Source organism: Diceros bicornis, chromosome 2, assembly GCF_020826845.1.
Source record: "Diceros bicornis minor isolate mBicDic1 chromosome 2, mDicBic1.mat.cur, whole genome shotgun sequence".
Taxonomy (NCBI): domain Eukaryota; kingdom Metazoa; phylum Chordata; class Mammalia; order Perissodactyla; family Rhinocerotidae; genus Diceros; species Diceros bicornis.
In genome coordinates this window covers 6,538,765-6,552,917 of record NC_080741.1, presented here as the reverse complement: position 1 = coordinate 6,552,917, position 14,153 = coordinate 6,538,765, and positions in this window count along the sequence as shown.

The window sequence follows — 14,153 nt, the reverse complement described above, 5'->3', positions numbered from 1 at the left end:
AAATGTTATAAAGTTCCTGGTAGAGTACCCTGTCTCTAGTAGTGAGTAAATGATAGCTGTCACTACTATTCATTGTTGGTTTTTAAATAATCTTTTGTGGTAAATGGTGAAAAGTCACTCAGATGAGTCACTTGTCCCCTAGGTTTTGGCCTAAGCAATGGAGTGAAGGGAAGTACAGTTAAATGAGATGAGGGAGGAATGAGACTGGGGGATGTGAAATAATAAGAAATACATATATTAGTCCTTACCCCTGGTTCCTGCTAATATTTGGTCTTTGACCCTCATTCCTGACACAGAGCTCCATGCACTTTCTTGAGTGAGAGGAGTATCTGACACAGAGCTCCTAAATCCCTTGGAATTTTCTGGGTGACAGGAGCATCTTTTGTTCTCATGAGACAGCTCTCCGTGGGATCCTGGATGGGGGTTGATCACTAGAACAGCCAAGCCACGATTAGAAGCCTGGAGCTTTCAGCCCTACCTCCTATCCTCCAGAGAAGGGAGAGGGGCTGTAAAACGAGTCAATAATCTGTCATGTCTGTATGATAAAGCCTTCACAATAACTCCTACAGTTCAAGAATTGGAGAACTTCTAGGCTGGTGAACACATCCCCATGCCTGGAGGGTGACAGACTCCAACTCCCCAGGGACAGAAGTTCCTGCACTTGGGATCCTTCTGGACCATACCCCCTATATCTCTTTACCTGGCTATTCATCTATATTCTCTTTTATATCTTTTATAATAAAGTGCTAAGCGTGTTTCCTTGAGTTCTGTGAGCCATCCTGCAAATTATGAACTCAAAAAGAGTGGTGGGGGAACCCCAATTTATAGCCAGTCAGCTAAAAGTACAGGTGACAACCTGGGATATGAGAATGGCATCTGAGTGGGGACAGTCTTGTGGGACTGAGCCCTTAACCTGTGGGATCTGACCCTAATTCCAGGTAGAGAGTGTCAGAACTGAGTTGAATCATAGGACACCCAGCTGGTGTTGGAGAATTGGTCAGTATGGGAAAAACTCACACGTCTGGTGTCAGAAGTATTCAGTGTGACAGTAAAGGAAAACAGACACTTTTTCCCTAAATAGAGGAGTATAGTCCAGAGTATAGTTTGAGACGTCAATTGATTCCTTCTTCTTTTTCCCTTTGGTCTATTTTAATCTTGTCTGTTCTTCTACATCCAGGTCAGAAATACTTTCTTCTGCTAGCTAGCTTGACCTATGATTATAATCTAAATTTGTATAACACTTAGAGTTTTGCATAATTCAATCGATGGTTATCCCTGTGATTAATCTCTGTGGCAAATTTTATACACTCACACATGTTGTGACTAGATTTCAAAGCCCTTGAAGCCAAGGAATAGGTCTATCAACATTTTTAAAGCATTTATCATGGAAAATTAAAAAATAAATAAAAGTAGAAAAAATATTAACCATATTCTCATAACATAGCTTCAACAATCAGCAATTTATTACCAATTTTGTTTCATCCATATAGCAATCTATTTCTCCTCTGCTCCCACGGGTATTTGGAAGTAAATACCAGATATCATATAATTTCATCAGTAAAAACTTCAGCATATGTTTTTAAATGGTAACAGTTTTTTAATAAACATAACTACAATAATATAATAAGGCATAATAAATAACATTAATTTATTAATATTAAATATTATTGTGTCATAAATAATTTTTTACAGATATGTGTTCAAATCAGGATCTAAATAATATCCCCCATTGGTATTGGTTGGTATGTCTCTTGAGAGTCTTTTAATTTATAGCTCCACCTCTATCTCTCTCTTTCGTGTGTGTGTGTGTATATATGTGAAATTTATTCATTTAAGGAATCAGGTCATTTCTCCTATAAAGTTTAATACTTCAAAACTTAATAGTCTAAATTTTTGCTCGTTCCATCCCCATAAATCATTTAATATGTTTCCTGTACTTTCTATTATCATTTAAAAATATTCTTTTTATCACCATAACACACTTCTATCCTCTTCCTAAAAATTGGATAGGAATATGAAAATGTTAGGAGACTGAGCTATGCCAAAATAATTTCCTTATCCCAGCAGAGATTCTATTTTAAAATTTACTATTTCACATTTGTTTTCTGGGTTCCTCAACAAAAAGACCTTGCCTTCTCAAGCACAATGATGGAATGCTTTTAGACTGCACGTTGCATTTACGTACAAATAACCAAAACTTCAGTTTTATCTCATTTTTTGCTTCAAAAATTTCTTTATTTTAACAAAACAGCAGCCTTTCATCCTTGAGCACCTACTATGGACTAGGCACTGTACAGCGTTTTAAAACAAAGCCCATTGGCCTCTAACGTTATTATTTTAACTCTAAAATAAATATTTTTAATACTTATTTTGGTAAAAACGAAGTGCAAATAAGTGTTTAAAGTTGTGTCGATAGGTTTAAAGTGGAATTGAATTAAACGAATTTGTATGGTGTGTCACTTCTCTTCAAGTCTTTCTTGAATCAGATTTTATTCAGAGATCCTTTTGTGAAAGATTTAGAACAAAGTGTAATCAACTTTTTATACCAGCTGAGAAAGAACAACAGGGGACTCATATCTAAATTAAAATGCCTCTCAGCCAGGTCCGTAAAATACCCAGCAGTGCATTCAAGTACGCGGAACTCAGTTTTGGGAAAAGAAGTTGAGAGACTCACTCAGATTCCTGAAAGCAGGGATGCTTCAGCGAGTGAAACAGCTACTGCTGCCTAAGAAAGACGACTGTTTCCTCACCTGTATTAGTTTTTGAGGGCTGCCAAAACAAAATATGTCACAAACTGGGTGGCCTAAAACAACACAAATTTTCTCTCACAGTTCTGGAGACTGGAAGTCTGAAATCAAGGTGTCAGAAGGGCCGTGCTCTCTCTGAAGCCTCTAGGAGAGGGTACCTCCTTGCCTCTTCCAGCTTCTGGTAGTCCCAGGCACTCCTTGGCATGTGACAGCGTAACTCCAGTCTCTGCCTCCGTCTTCACACGGCTGTAGCCCTTCTGAGTCTCTTCTCCTCTTTTATACGGACACCAGTCATATTAGATTAGGGTCCAATCCAGTATGACCTTTCCAAATAAAGTCACAATCACAGGTACCAATGATTTTGACTTCAACGTATGTTCTTGAGGGATACAATTCAACCCATATTATTACTCTCCTTCAAGATGTATGAAAATCAGTACAGCCTGGGTTCTTGAATTCTCACCTTGCATAAATTAGTTTGTACCTGGGGCAGTTGGGAGAATCACTATTTACAAGGTTGGTTAGTAGCATTTATCTATACAGTAATTAGCCTCTACAAAAAAGCCATCTGTTTTAGGGGCCGGCCCGGTGGCGCAAGCGGTTAAGTGCGCGCGCTCCGCTGCGGCGGCCCGGGGTTCGCTGGTTCGGATCCCGGGCGCGCACCGACACACCGCTTGGTAAGCCATGCTGTGGCGGTGTCCCATATAAAGTGGAGGAGGATGGGCACAGATGTTAGCCCAGGGCCGTCTTCCTCAGCAAAAAAAGAGGAAGATTGGCGGATGTTAGTTCAGGGCTATCTCCTCACAAAAAAAAAAAAAAAAAAGCCATCTGTTTTAACACTGGAAAGAATAAAAGGTGAAATGACACAAATTATTCAGTAGGTCTGAATTTTATTTCTTTGATCTATGAAGGCAGATTTATCTGCTTTGCCCAGAAAGTGTTCTGCTGTGGATATGTAAGAGATAAGCAGAGGGAATGACTCAAATAAAGGCAATCTAGGACCACCCTTCCCCTTAGATTGTCCCATACATGATCACACATGGTTCAACTACTTTTATCGGGGGAGAGTTCTACTGCTTTTTATTTGTGTATTTGGTTGATTGACTGGTTCTGTTTTTCTAAAACAGTTCTCTCCAATCAAGTTAAGTTCTCTCTTCACTGCCCTAAATGCATTTTAGGGGAGGAAAAATAGTTTTCCCTCTACCCGTCTGAGTTCTTAGCTGAGACTCCTGTCATCAAAAGCAGATTAACAAAAGAAAAACAGAGAAGTTTATTAACAGGTATACCTCATGAAGACGTGGGAGAGACCCAGGGAAAAATGAGTAACTCCCTCAAGCGGCTTGAAATTCAGGATTAAATACTACTTTACTAGGGAAAGGGGAGGGGAGGATGTGATTTTTAGGAAAGATGAATGGGCCCTTAGAAGAATAGATGGGAAGTACAGTTTGTGACAGAGTTTGTCTGGCGGTGGTGTCAACTTCTAGTCTCCTCTCCTGTGACAAGAGTCAATCTTCGCTGGTTGATGAAACTCCTGGAAGGGGATTTATGACAGCTGAGTTTCTTCTGGAGAGTCTGTCTTTAGGCAGATAAGGGAAGTTCAGAGAAAGCCTCTCTTTGCTTTTGCCATTTTTCAAGTGATCACAGCTCAGAATTACCAATATACCAGAGTGTGTATTTTGGGGTGTCATATTCTGTTACCCTGCTACATCTGAGGCCTCCTTCTAGCCACTTCCTCGTGTCAACAGGATCCTGGGTCAGGGCATACTCCAATCTCCTTCTGCCTTAAGCTCATTCTTTGTCTGGTAGTGTGGGGACCCACTCAGACCCTCAGAGTTGGTATGAAGATTATTTTAAAATGAAGATATTTCAGAAACAACAGATGCAAAAAAAAAAGCTTTTTTGGAGCTTCCATTATCTGATTAAAGAAAGAAACTTTCGAGAGTGAGGCTGCAGTAAATCCCCTTTCTGGGGCACTTTCACAGCCAGGAATGAGAGGGACCCTGGCACTGGGATGAGAAACTGCATAAACAATATTATTACAATCCATTTGTTTCCCTAAAAGCTCATTTGTCTTTCCCCCATTACGACCATTGTTCTTCCCATTGAAGCCTTTTCTCCCTGCTCCCTTTCCCCCTTAAATTGCTATATTAACCCCTACCTCTAGCTATTCAGGGAACCACTTCTTTTTGCATATGAGTAAATTTCGTCTTCTCTCTTGTTAATCTGTCTGCTGTTAGTTAACTCGCAGGCCCCTAACCATTTGAACCAATGGTAGAGGGAAAGTTGTCCTCCAATAGTGAAAACAGATCAAATTCCACTAAAAGAGTTTCAAAAGAAATACAGAAGCCATTTGGGCAGTAGAAACAAGGAAAATGAAATATATTGAAGACCAAGAGACATGTTGGCAGGTAAGCCCTACTTAACAGAAAATATGAAAGCAATTTGAAGAGAAAGAATCATAGGAAGAGAAAAAGAGTAAAACGGCTTTGCATTATAAGTTCTGGCTTATGTATCTTGAACCACAAGGATAAAAAGTGAACTCTACCCTGTTCCTGGAAGAGTTGGAACTAACAGGTGCTAATTTAGTGACGTTTTAAAGAGCTGTTGATTTGCCGCACCCTCCACCACCTTTCCTCCCCCTCGGGGATTACTGTTCCCGACTTGACACCCACACTGCCTGTTTATCCACTCTAACTCACAATGCCCTCCTTCAGCCTGCTCACCCCTGACTGGCGGTCCTTCTATGGCACACTTACTATTAATACCAACAGAAAGAATCACTTTTGCAAAATGTCCAAGTATAATTGATACACTTGGCTTATTTCCAGTGGAAAAAAAAGACAAGGCAATTCATTTTCACTTTTCTTCCAACTATATTCTTGCGTAAATAAAGCTTTTCATGGTAGTCCTCAAGATAATGCAGAGCATGATGCATATTTTCTATGGTTAGTGAACACTTTGTTTCAATAGCTCCCAAGGCAAATATATCTGGCTCCAACCTCTGGAAAGTTAAGCAATTAATAAAAATGTCAGATAAATGGCAGCAAAAGCAAAGCTCAGTTGAATACAAATGGACAGACAAACAGAGCACCTTTGATATTCAACAGAATCCACCTCAAAGACTGCAAACTGATAACTACTGTTATTAGCAATAATTGACTCTGACATTGCGATTAACTTGTTTCACATGTGTCACAAAACATCTTCATATATGATGAGTATTTTTACAATTATGTTAGGCATTAATGTTGAGATATCATCTCTCTCCCTCCCTCCCTCCCTTCCTCCCTCCTTCTCTTCCTTTTCTCTCCTTCTCCCTCTGTTTCTCCCTCCCTCTCTGGCTCTTTGAATTTTATCAAGTTCTCACTCATAATTTTCAGGGATCAATGCAAAATGAAAATGTGGGCTCTCTTGTTCAAAAAAGCAGGAAAAATGTACCATTAAAGGTTCTAAAATGCAAAGTTTTTAAAAATATTTTTTTACTTATGTAATAGGATAAGAGTATCAACATAAACTTACAAATTGGGGAAAAAAATTGAATTTCCTTCAAATCAGAGCATTGTTTCTATTAATATAAATATAATTTTATTACATAAAATTGGTCTCCTTCAAGAGAGACCATGTGAAAATCATTCCCCTCAGGGAGACACAGACACAGACACACACCTCCCTGGCATAGATGGGGGGGGGTACAGCAGGGCCTCTGTCCAAGCACCGTTCCCTCTGTCCCTTTCCCCTAGTAAGAGGAACTAGGTCTTTGGTCACTGCAGGGCCACCCAACAAGACTGGCTCCCTTAGTGGGAGAAGAAAGGGTTGAGTCCCTGTAACTCACTTGGAGATGAGGGCCAGGCTGCCCATTCTTGGTCCCTCTCCCTGCATAGGCCCACATATTCTCCTGCTTGCAAACTTGGCCCTTGGGTCTGGATCCTCTTTAAGAGGGGCCAGAGGAAGGTAGGGAGAATGCCAGGAGGGTAAGAAGGAAAGTGGCCTTGGTGCACCCCAGCCAGAGGGCTCTCCTGCTGTAGGCAGCCAGGCAGTACTCTAGTAGCAGAGAGAGATGGTTGGAAGTTTCTGCATGACCGTGGGGAGGGCTCATGGTTCTTGCTGTTGCCCCTGCAGGACCTGTGGTAATTGTGTTTCCCAGGCTCCTCTAGAGACCCTGGGGTCTGTAGAAATGGTATACTTCAGTATGACAGTGGCAGAGTTAACAAGGTTAAGTCACAGCATAGCATGAGTGGTAAAGTACTATACTTGCTATGGGAGGCAATGTATTAGTCACCAAAAGAGCTGCAAGAATTGGTTAATTTGTAATGGGAGCTATCAGAAGAAAAAGTCTAGAAATAGATATTGAGGACTCTTTACCAGGAAGGAAAGACTAAAAGGCTTTTGGGAGTTGAGTTATTTGAGTTCATTGCTATGGAGGCTCTCATTTTTGGTGCATGATTTAATCTCCTGGCAAAGACACCTGGAGTTGGTCCTAATGCACTGCTGGGGTGTCTCCTGAAGCCCGCAAAGATGATGATCTACTTTGGAAATGAGCTGGGGGTGCCAGTCATGCCTTGACTTAATATTCAGGAAAGGGTCAAAAAGATCAGAGTTGGGAACGTTAGAAAAGTTTTATTACGTAAGACCAGGAACCTATCAGCTGATTTTGTTCCAAGGGACTCTCAGAAGTTAGTTCTTTCACTAAAGCAATGAGAAACTTTCCAGGAAGGGGGCATCACTGAGAAGCTCAGTCTGAGATTGCTCTCTCAGGAGGGGATTGACAGTGGGAAATGCTGCTATGTAACTAGTTCTCTAGCATCAATGGGGATAATAGAATTCCAGAATAACAGAGTCTAGGCAGAGGACAGAAGTAGTAGATGTTATGTCCTGTAACATGCAGTAAGGCTGGAAGGCAATTAGTGGATCTTGACCTATAGGGATCCACGACAATGTCTAAGGAGAGCCCGATCATAAAACATCACGCGATTATACCAGTGGAGCTGCCCATTATGAGCTATGCATTTTCAGACTCAATAAATCAAAAGGTCAAGCATGCAGAGCCACAATGTATTATGAGATGGAAATTGTTTATTTGGGGTCAGAGCCCAGCAGGTCTGTGGGGCGTAAGTTCCATGAACAGGTGACCCATAACTCCTGCCACTTACTTCTGTAGCTTTGATTCCTCTCCTTCAGCTCATCTCTTGGCCTTATGGTAGAGATGATTCCATATGACCAATTGACAGAAGACAGAAAGACAAACCTTGGCCTAGTTCATGGATAAGTAAGCTCAATATATTCATAAAAGCTAAAAATGGATATCTGCCGACTCAAACCCCACACATGATGACCCTAATGTAAGTGCAGGGGCTGGTGGTGGGGGGTCCTCTGGCAATAAACTTGATAATTAACTCTTTTGGGAAGGAGAAGGGGCCTGACATAAGGACATATATAGATTCCTGGGAAGCGGCCAATGGCTTGATTTGTTAGTCAGGGATCTAGACAAACTGAGATGGCAATACCGGAGACCGAGGGATCTGGGAAAGAGGCATGCGGTAGCACCTGCTGGTGTGGGCACAACGTCTATAGATCTTTATGTCTCAGAGAGTATCCCCAACAAGGAAAGCACTTAAAAACCAGGAGGACAGAATGAATTAGACAGTAGATATGAGCCAGACTTTGTCCTTGGTCACCCCAGTGCTTGTTCAATGGGCTCAAGAACAGAGGAGACATGATGACAAGAGAGGAGGCTGTGCATCAGTGCCGCATCCTGGGCTTCTTTACGCCAAGGCTGATGTAGCTACTGCTGTTGCTGAATGTCTGCTCTGCAAGCAACAGTGAGCAACACAGGGCACTGGATGCCCGCCGGTATATGGTATATTGCCATCCTTGAAGAGACCAAGCAGCCACCTGGTAGGAAGCGGATTACACTAGACCCTTCCCCCAAGAGGGAACAGTGTTTCATCCTTATTAGGACAGATGTGTGTTTTGGATATGGATTTGCTTGCCCTCACTCCCTAGCATGGTATCTGAGAGTTCACAGAGTGCCTGATCTACTAGCGTGAGATCCCGAATGAGATAGCCTTGGATTGAGGGTGAGGGATGGGAAAATGACCACAGGACCCATTGATTCAACCATATACCACATTATGATCGCCTCTTCAAGTCTCAGCTGTGGCATCTGCATGGTCGGGACACCGTTTTCCAAAATGTGAGAGATATTGCCAACTAACGGCCACTGTATGGTGCTGTGTCTCAGATAGTTAAAGTACAGTGATCTTAGAACCAAAGAGTGGCAGTAGCAGTGGCCCTTCTCACCATCACTCCTCGTGACCCTCATGGGTAAGGTGTGCTTCCTGTCCCTAAAATTTTAGGTACTGCTATATTAGACGTCCTGGTTCTCAGAGTGGAGATATTTCGTCCGGGAGACGCAGTAAGGGTTCCCCTAAACACAAAGCTCTGCCTACTACCTGGTCATTTTAGGTTCCTTATGCTGGTGGACAGGAAGGCAAAGAAATTATTATTGTACTATGAAGTAATTGACCGTGATTATCATGACAAAATAGGTTGGTGCTACATAAAGAGAGCAAGAAGGCACATGCTTAGAATTTAGAGGATTCATTGACATAACTTTTAGTGTTCTGGTACCTGCAAATCAAATTATAGTAATCATGACCAAACATGCGAAAGTAGACCATTATGAGATTAAAGTCTGCCTTACCCAGTGGGCAAGCAACCTAGACCAGCAGAAGTGCTGGCTGAGAGTGAGAGGAATGAAGACTGGGTGGGCTGTAGACGAGTAAGATTATTAGTCCCCCCGGGAACAGTCTTCGACCAGTGATGGATGAGAACCGAAGGATAAACACCCCAGCTTTCTAGTACCTCTGGTAGGACAACTCTCAGGAGTGAATTACACAGTCCCTCAGAGGCCCCAATTAGGACTGAACTTTAGTTGACAGTAGCAACAATCTCATTAATGCATCTTTACTGGCTTTCTTTTTCTCGTTGACTCATTTTCCTACTTTCCTACCAATATTTTCTTGGATCATTTGCCAAACCAGTTACTTTCTTTCAAATTCCTGTCTCAGGGTCTGTTTCTGGGGGGAGCCAATCTTGCAGAAGCAGAGGAGGACTGCCAACCCACATAAAAGTCCATTGAAGGGTATGTACCAGAAGAGGGGTTTTTTCCTTAGAGAAATTTTTTTTAAAAATTACAAATTTTATTCTTAAATATAGAAGGAACATAAAATTCTATAATTAATTATATAAGACCTAGTTTCCAATATTCAGAGCAGTAAAAAGAGATACTAAAATAGGAAGGGATTAATATAATCTTTATTGAAGTGATCTAAGCAAAGGGAAATATTAGATGTGTTTATAGGAGAGTTCTCTTATGGAAAAGACGGCATGCTTTACTTAAATATCTGATTTACATCTTATTCTTTTGTCAAATCAGGGAAATTAATTATTTGGATAATTGTTGATGAGGCAGAAGCTTTTGGCATTAATCACTGATATAATACGTTTCTAAGATTTGTTATAAAGCACTTTTCTGTCACCTACAACCAGCATGTTGGACATAAAAATAATGGTGAGAGTTGAGCCCTATTAGATAGTGTCTGGTTAGAAAACTCACTATTAATCACCCTTTATTCACGCATTTCTTGAGGGAGCTGTACACATAAGGATCTTTTTTGAGAGGATTATGCTATTCTAGATGATAAAACTGGCTTGCAGTAGCATTTGCCCTAGGCTTAAGGTCTAAGAAGCTTCCTCACCCACTAAACCCAAATGCAGATTTTACCATCACCTTGATGCTAAGACAGAAGGGATGGACACACATGAAATAAAACAAAGATCTATAAAAATGAAAAATGACAAAGTTGAAAAGTAGTAGAGAGAAAATAGCTATGGAAGACAGACAAAGGAAATCCAGTTTACATATGATTTCTGCATTGAAAAAAAGAACAAATGAAATAGACAAAAATATTTGAACATAACATAGAAGGCAAATTTTATGAAAATAAAAATAATTGCATCTATAGATTAAAACCTCTTTGGAAAACAGTGATTCAGAGGACCACTTGCAGACTGAAAAATCAAAGAGACCAACCTCTCAGATCCAATCTAATACTAAGACTTATTTTTTCTACACTTTGAAAATCTTTGCAATCCACTTGCTTCTTTATGTGCCTAGAATCTCTATTCTGGTCCAGGGCAATTGCATTTGAGTTACTGTACACTTTTTTTATTTGGTTTCATGACCCCTCAAATTCTTCTCTATAGTATAGCCAAAGTGATCTTTCTAAAACCTGACCACGTTAAACTTTACAGTGATGATTAAGAAGTCCCCCTGTCCTTTTGGGTTCTGAGATGTGGCTACTGCAAAGAACTACCTTTCCCCATATGACCTTGATAAATCTCACGGATGGCCTCCTCGTTTACCTATGACAAAGCCAGACATGGATCCTCCAAATTCACATTCTTTGCTTCATAAATGATTAGCTGAACTTTTTGTACCCACTAATGAATCTGGACAAAATACCTGCTAACATCACTCCACCAAACTTTAGTTAACCTTCTTCTCCTCCCCCACGTCCCTGAATTTTGACCCATCCTCTGCACGAACCAGCACACAACCCCTCCTTAACAGCCCCACCCAGGAATAGGCTGACCTCAGGGTAAAACAGTCTTGGATTTATTATCCAAGGGTCCCACTTCATTCATTCATCTCACTTCCCCACATCTAATTTTTCTAGCCTTGCTCACTCCTCCCTAGAAAAGAAAAGCCCTTTTTCTCCTGACCTTTGAGACACTGGCTGATGTGCTGCTTAGAGCGCTCTTCCTGCTGCAGTAATTCTCCTCCAGCTGTTGCAATAGTCGGCTCCTTTAGTGCAATAATCCTTTTGAATACGGTCCTTATTTAAGTCTGAATTTGTTTTATTAGACAAACCAAAATCTGATCATGTCACTCCCCTACTTAAAACCTTACTAGCTTTTTACTGTTTTTAAGATAAAGCCCACATTCTCCTTGTTTTCAAGTCTCTTCCTGGGCTAGTTTATCCCACACCTATACCTCTCTAATCTCGTCTATTTCTTCTCCTCAGCCACCTCCCCTCCTATGCCCCTTTCTGTAAGTTTAAGCCATCACGTCATGCTTTCTCTGAAATTTAAACTTTCCAACCTTTTCCCTCCTCATCTTGCCTTCAGCCTTTCTAGATTTATCCTGCTTGTCTCTCAGGCCTCAGGTTTGATGCTCCCTCATCCAGGAAACCTTCCTGAACCTCCCATGTGAGGACTTGGTCTCCTTTTAAATCCTTTTAAAAACTTTGTGTACCCTTCCTTTTATATGTTATTGTAACTGTTTCCTTAATGATCTCTATCATTACACTTTCCACCTCAAGAAGACAGAGACTATGTGCTTTTCATTGCTGCATCAATAGTATTTATCACATGCAGGACACTCAACAGATATCAGTTGTATCAGTACAACTGTGTTAATTGAATGAAAGAGTGAATTGCTTGACTAGAACAGAAGATCAAAATAGTGGAAACTGCTTCCAGCAAAGAATAGTTTTATTAGTATTATTTTAGTTACAACTGAAAAAAACTGAACTTGAACTAACTTAGGCAAAAAAAGGAGTGATGGTTATTGCTTTTGTAAGAAAATTAAGGTAAGGAACATTAGATTAGTTAGGACTGTCAATAGCAAACTTCAGGAAACTCAACTCAGCTTAGTTTAGTTAAAACCTTCTGGGGTGAGTTTAGCTTTAGGTCAAGCTTATTGGAACAGTTCAAATAGTGATCCAAGACCTGGTCTCTCATTGTCTCTAGTTTCTCGCTCTTCTCATCCACATGAAAGCTTAGTCTGAGGTCTCACTGGGTGGTAAGGTACGGGCGACAGAGCTCCCTCCCCTCACAACTCCAATGTGAGCTTCCAGAGCAGCCTTGTTTCTTTTATCCAGTGGTTCCTATAAAAGTTCTGGAATCCACTGGACTAGGATTTCCATAACTGCCCTTGGTCTCATGTCCTCCCTGAACCAATCTCTGCAATGAGAGAAACGTAATTCTCTGTTTACTTAGCTTATGTCACATGCCTGCCCTTCACGTGGAAGTCGAGCCATGCCCAAACCTCAGAAGCGGGAGACAGCTCAATCTCCATCCCAATGTTAGTGCTGCTGCCAGACCCGCACCAAAAGCAGTAGAGGCAAAAGACCAATGACCTGCCCAGGTGGTGGTAGAGCTGACCGAGGGCCAAGTAAACCCAGAGCCTGAATGTCCTCAGGACATGCTCCCTCTACCTGTGATGTTCTCTGCGCTTTTGCTTTTTCCATGAAGGTGAAACCATGACTCGTAGCTCACTTCCCTTCTTTCTAGTTCAACAAATGTGACTACTCATTAATATTTTAACATTCAAAATCATATTAAGCAATTCATTTCCTTTTCCACGATAAATAGAAAATGTTTCATTGCATTTCTAAACAGACATTTAAGCAATGAGTTTGCTATAGTAGTTACAGGACAATCATAGGAAACAAATGCCCAAATCCAATTAGTATGCCATTAAACACTTGTCACACAGGCAACAATAATAATTACAACTTATTATCCTAGACGAAATACAAAAACCAAGAGGTAATCAAAATATCCCAATATATTGTAGAGAAAATCTACCGCATTCATTTGTAATATCAAATATATGACCCTGAAGAAGTCAAAAAAACTAATAAATTCTTCAAACAATGCATAGTACTATTGGAACCATTTTTCTTTTTAACTTTTTTTTTGGGGGAGGAAGATCAGCCCTGAGCTAACATCCATGCCAATCCTCCTCTTTTTTTTTTTTTTGCTGAGAAAGACTGGCCCTGAGCTAACATCTGTGCCCATCTTCCTCGACTTTATATGGGATGCTGCCACAGCACGGCTTGACAAGCGGTGCATCGGTGCGTGCCCGGGATCTGAACTTGGGCCTCCAGCAGCGGAGTGTGTGCACTTAACTGCTACACCATGGGGCCAGCCCCCTGGAACCATTTTTCAAAGCACATGTATCTTTTCTCCAAACTATTTCTAATCCTGAGTTTATGGAAATTTTTCTCTCCCCTTTCCTTATCTTTCTAAGAGCATGAAAGAATTCCCTGTAAATAGATTTTAATTGCACTTAGCAAATTAATCCTTCCCTCTGGGTATTCAGTATTGCTCATGAAACCAGAAAACCATTCAGACCTGGCCCTCCTCTAACTAGAAGTCACATTTTAAGACTTTATTCTGAAGAGCAGGGAGGCCTCCAATAGGTGAGAGTAACTAAGGTAATTTAAATATGGGTGAACACAGGAACAAATTCCCAGGCTCTGTTACTCTCTTTGTTGAAACCCATTCTTTTGGAAAATCATTTTCTTTAGCCATTGGACAACAAAATGCATTGTC